The sequence below is a fragment of the Pollicipes pollicipes genome, unplaced genomic scaffold (assembly GCF_011947565.3).
Source record: "Pollicipes pollicipes isolate AB1234 unplaced genomic scaffold, Ppol_2.1 Scaffold_6052;HRSCAF=7182_pilon_pilon_pilon, whole genome shotgun sequence".
Lineage (NCBI taxonomy): Eukaryota > Metazoa > Arthropoda > Thecostraca > Pollicipedomorpha > Pollicipedidae > Pollicipes > Pollicipes pollicipes.
In genome coordinates, this window is record NW_023596805.1 from 4,415,842 (window position 1) to 4,421,335 (window position 5,494).

The 5,494-nt window shown below is 56.6% G+C and overlaps 1 long non-coding RNA gene across 1 annotated transcript; it reads right to left on the minus strand.

Annotated features, from left to right (window-relative positions):
- Window positions 1-3,290: 3,290 nt before the first annotated feature.
- On the minus strand, window positions 3,291-4,919 carry LOC119104619 (uncharacterized). The gene is made up of 2 exons (XR_005094975.1): window positions 4,826-4,919; window positions 3,291-3,586 (listed from the first exon to the last, which is right to left on the minus strand). It is a non-coding gene; the product is annotated as an uncharacterized LOC119104619 (long non-coding RNA).
- Between the last annotated feature and the right edge of the window lie 575 nt (window positions 4,920-5,494).

The following is a 5,494-nucleotide window of genomic DNA, read 5'->3' on the forward strand; positions in this document are numbered from 1 at the left end:
GCGTTTGCCGGATTTCGGTGCAAGATCTCGTTCTAAAGTCACTTCTAAGACACGTTCCCGGATGTACTTCTCCAACTCGCAAAATGTGGCTGACCACCGTCGCTGAAAACACGGAGCGGCGACTGGGTACATGATTCAACATCCCAGACACTCCAGTCGAAAAGCGACGCACGGGCACGACGGCCGGCTCGTGCAGCGCCGTGGACCTCACTACCACCTCCTGGGCGCACCCGCCACGACCCACCACCCCTCCCCCCCCCCCTGTCGTACTTGGCGGCGCGCGTCGTTGCTGGTGCGCGTCCCCAACATTAGGGAGAGTCGCCAACATTAGAGCGCTGAAGCTGGCGTCGCTGCCAGACATAGAGGGACATCAGGACACCAGGCATAGAGGGACTCCCCCCGTCATTTGGGGGTTCAGGACAAGTCGACTTGGTGGCCACGCGCTCTGCACCAACGGGGGGGGGGGGGGAGTTCACGTAAGCTAACGCCAATTGGTGTACACGCGCTGCCGAAAGATACTGTGAATCCGGCTGGCCACACCAGGAGGGCGTTGTCACGCTTAGTAATGTGGGTCACTAGGTCATTTCAAAAGGCAAGTGGGACATCATAGGAGTAGTTTTAGACTTTTGGTTCATAATCGTGTTATATCTTTTACTCGCACTAGGTCCACATTAACCGCGCCCGGGTGGATGTTGGGTCAATCTGGCCCCCACCACATTTTTTACAAAATCATTATTTTATTGAATATTTTTTCCGTCATAATAAAATGCATGGTTTTCGAATAGCGTGGCTTAGCCTCGCTAAGCTTTACATAGCTACAGGCAATGAAGTCTTTTGGTACAACAAAATCATATTTGCCTTGCATGGTCGCTGACCTATGGCAGGTCAAGTTCGGACCGGGCTGTCGGTCGGCTGCCAGTGAAGGCAATTGCTAGGAAGTCGTTCAATCTCGTGCGACGGCGGAATGTTTGACGAAGCCATGCGCTTATGACATAGTTTCTTAAACGATTAGCAATGAAATTTAAGATTATAATAAGTTTCACTGACCCAGTTTCAGGTATAAAGATCAGACCAAGGCCAAAACCGAACTGCTTTTTTTGCTAGGGAGCTTGCTTACGGGGTAACTCCTGACACTCATTTTAAATTTCTTGATAACAGGGACCGCAACAGAATCTTCTGTGGACTTTTTAAAGGTCAGAGTACGTTACTGACCTGAAATGACGCAGACCAATCCTTTGTTTTTAGGAATGTACTACCTAGTGTAATCCTAACGGTAAGGTAAATTTAAAAAATCAGAACAATATCGTAGGTTTTTGGTCATCATGATCTCTTAGCGCTTAACAAGGTCAGTGACCTAAAACGATACCCGGCGAGGTTTTGCTTAGAAAATGTATAGGTTCGAAGCGGTTGCATAAGAAGATCTGAGAGCACTTTAAACAGCAATCTAGAGTTTGCCTTTTTATTTGACCAGCATATCATGACGCATGTGTACCGAATTTCGGCACAAGTGAGTTAACATTCAGACCGACTCAACCCATCTGAAATTAGCGTTTTTAGCTCTCTCGTTTTTACATCTCGGGAGGGTCACTCCCCCCCCCCCCCCCCGAGCACCTGAGCGAAAGGTATTCAACTGACCACCCGGTCCCTGTGACCAGGCCGTTGCCGGCCTGTCGAGGCGAGGCCCCAGCCGGCCTGCGCACCGGGCCTCTCGCACATCCCGACACGTGGCTGACGCAGGCGCTCCCGGCTTCGGAGCAGTCGCGAGCCTCCCAGCTGCCGCCCATCTCATCACGACGCAGGACGTCATGCTGGTGGCGGTATTGTCCAACCATCGGCCCTCCCAGCCGGTGAAGCCGCCGTGATCGGCAGCGGAGAGGCCGAGCCAGAGGAGCCGCTCATCAGAGCCGGCTGCGCGGCGCGCGGAGGGCACGCGCCAGCTGTGGGGTGGCAGCTCTAGTGCCGAATGGGCGGGATGTGCCGTTGCAACGGCGGTAGCTGCCGCTGTGCTCTGTCTTGTAGCATGTGCCAGCTTGACAGCGACGGACGGGTATTTATCTGCACATGTCCAAAACGCATTTCCAGCGCAACAACACAACACGTCTCCGCCGCGTCGTTACCTGAGCCTAACGTAGCATTGGTCAGCTCTGCGACTGCATGCCGCTAGTGGAGCATGCACCAAGGCAGTCGTGCTGTAACTCTATCACGCCGCATCATACGTTAAGCGCCTGTGCAGCGGGCTCACGATCCAAACCACCTCAGGCGACAGGATCGGAGAGCGTTGCCAAGCCAGGTCGTGGCGCAAGCCCCCGCCGGTGACCGCTCCCGGCGCAGATCCTGCTTTCCCCCAACGAGTGTAAACTGGCCAAGTGTAGCGGGCTTAAGATGACGGCGCACTTCTGTAAGGCGCTGCTGAACGCCTCCGGTTGGAGCTCTGTGCGGTTATTGCGAGTCCGTGCACGGTAATGTCTGTGTTCTCAGTGCCACCCTGGCTGGGCCGGCTTCGTCGACGTCGACAGCCGACACTCGTCACCCGTAGATGGATGATCGAACGTTGGGTGTCGGGCTACTCGGCCGGCGCGTCGGCCGGCTGCACCGTGCGCGTGAGACGGTCGGTCGGCTGGCAACCGTTGCCAAATGCAAATCGCCGTTCATCGGAGTTTGGAGCGTTCGTTACACCCTGCTCTGCGGCGGACGGCGGGGTCAGGGGTGCAGTAGACAGTGCTCGGCGGCGGCGGTCGGGTCTGGGGCATGTAGCGACTGAGGTCGACACGGGGCTGCCTGGGGCATATGGCGGCTGATCTAGACACGGAGCTGTCTGGGGCATGCGGTGACTGAGCCAGACACGGGGCTGCCTGGGGCATGCGGTGACTGAGGTCGACACGGGGCTGCCTGGGTCATATGGCGACTGATCTAGACACGGGGCTGCCTGGGTCATATGGCGACTGAGCCAGACACGGGGCTGCCTGGGTCATATAGCGACTGAGCCAGACACGGGGCTGTCTTGGTCATGTGGCGACTGAGCCAGACACGGGGCTGTCTAGGACATGCGGTGACTGAGGTCGACACGGAGCCTGCGTGCTCCTTCGAATGTTGGTCCGACTCCGCCACTGGTCAGGGCTGGTCGTGTGGGCTGCCAATGTGAGCGGTGCGCGGCGGAGACGGGCGGTCGGTAGATTTCTACAGTGATTTCTTCAGCAGTCCTTCCAGCGGCGCGGTGTGGAACAAACCGCGCCGCTGGAAGGACTGCAAATGATCTGCACTCGTGTTTTGCAACTGAAGAAACAAACGAATGAAACGAATGAAGTCTGTTTATCTCGCCTTGCGACAGCATTGAAACAAGTGTTGTCAAAATGCCTGGTTATTCGCCAACCAGAGCCAAAACGTCGGTGTGTACGAGGAGCGACCTTCAACAAATTATAAAACTAAGTGCTAGTTTGTTATCTGAGATGAGCCAGCTCACAAACACGTTTGGCTCTCCGGCCACGGCCCGCTGCCGACCTCCGTGACCTTGCCCTTGCGGCAACCGGATCGAACCGGAACGGTGGGTCCGAAGTTCTTCAGACACGGGTCCAGTTCGCACACCGAGCTGCCGGGAACCGCAGGAACCGTGAATAATGGTGATCATGGAGCGATTCGTGATTAGTATAATGGTGATCATGAAGCGGTTCGTCAGTAGTATAGTGGTGATCATGGAGCGATTCGTGATTAGTATAATGGTGATCACGGAGCGATTCGTGATTAGTATAATGGTGATCATGGTGCGATTCGTGATTAGTATAATGGTGATCATGGAACGATTCGTGATTAGTATAATGGTGATCATGGTGCAATTCGTGGTAAGCATAATGGTGATCATGGCGCGATTCGTGATTAGCCGCCGCAGCCCCTGAGCTTTGTCGCCAGCGAAAGCAGCCATCCTACGGAGGATGGGACAAGCATTGCATTCACCGACACCAACTGGTGACTAGTCGTCCCAGCGGCGCAACAACATGTGCGTCCTGATAACCATGCACGCACACAGAGGTGGCTGCAGTCCTGACGGTTAGCTGTAGGTGCTGGTCAGTTAATTAGCTGTAGGTGCCGGTCAGTAAGTTAGCTATAGGTGCCGGTTAGTTAGTTAGCTGTAGGTGCTAGTTAGTTAGCTGTAGGTGATGGTCAGTTAGCTAGCTGTAGGTGCTGGTCAGTTAGTTAACTGTAGGTGCTGGCCAGTAAGTTAGCTGTAGGTACTGGTCAGTCAGTTAGCTGTAGGTGCTGGTCAGTTAGTTAGCTGTAGGTGCTGGTCAGTTAGTTAGCTGTAGGTGCTGGTCAGTTAGTTAGCTGTAGGTGCCGGTCAGTTAGTTAGCTGTAGGTGCCGGTCAGTTAGTTAGCTGTAGGTGCTGGTTAGTTTGTTAGCTGTAGGTGCTGGTTAGTTAGTTAGCTGTAGGTGCTGGTTAGTTAGTTAGCTGTAGGTGCTGACGGCAGGTTAGCACTCAAATTTTCTAGGAAGCGAATCAGCGCTGTGTGATTATTCCCTTTAACTGACGTCATAAGCGGGGCCACGATTTGCCTGCTGTTTGCAGCGCATCCACTTTCCGAGGGCATCTCCCATCGACAACAACTGCACCGCAAACCTCCCACGACGACGGCGCATCCCCGCAAACCTCCGCCACCCGTCACTGGATTCGCCTCCCCCCCCCCCCCCCCCCGCCTACGCACCCTTCACCAGCCAAGATCCCAACAAGCACCAGACGAGACCAACACAGGTCCACACAGAAGGGCACGGAGTGAACTCCGCCGTCGCCAGGTCGCCCCGGAGCGCCCCGCGGGAGCGCGTCCCGAGCCTCACCCGAACATGCTGGTCTCACAGTTCGCGTCTTGCCGCCAGCGGCCGTTGCAGTGAATGGCGGAGCACACGCCTTTGGTGTGCTTGCTGTCGTCCACGTGCATCCAACGCGTCATTGTCCAGGCGTCGCAGTCGTCCCAGGTCCAGGCGTCAGTCGGGTGCGCCCGCGCAGCGCCGATCCAGGCGTGACGGTTTATCCGTTTGCGGAAGTCGGTGCCACGGCGGAACGCAAGCGCTGCCGGCAGCAGGGAGGTCAGGAATCCTGCTGCTGGGAAGAGGGCAGATCAGAGGCCCTGCTGCTGGGGAGGAGGCAGGTCAGGGGGCCTGCTGCTGGAGAGGAGGCAGGTCAGGAGCCCTGCTGCTGGGAAGAAGGCAGATCAGAGGCCCTGCTGCTGGGGAGGAGGCAGGTCAGGGGGCCTGCTGCTGGAGAGGAGGCAGGTCAGGGGGCCTGCTGCTGGGAAGAAGGCAGATCAGAGGCCCTGCTGCTGGGGAGGAGGCAGGTCAGGGGGCCTGCTGCTGGGAAGAAGGCAGATCAGAGGCCCTGCTGCTGGGGAGGAGGCAGGTCAGGGGGCCTGCTGCTAGGAAGGAGGGTGCTAGCGCGCTAGGTCTGTGGTGGGTGCAGAGTCAACGCACGAGGTGTCGGCATCGGACGGGCGGGACGACGCGTCGCAG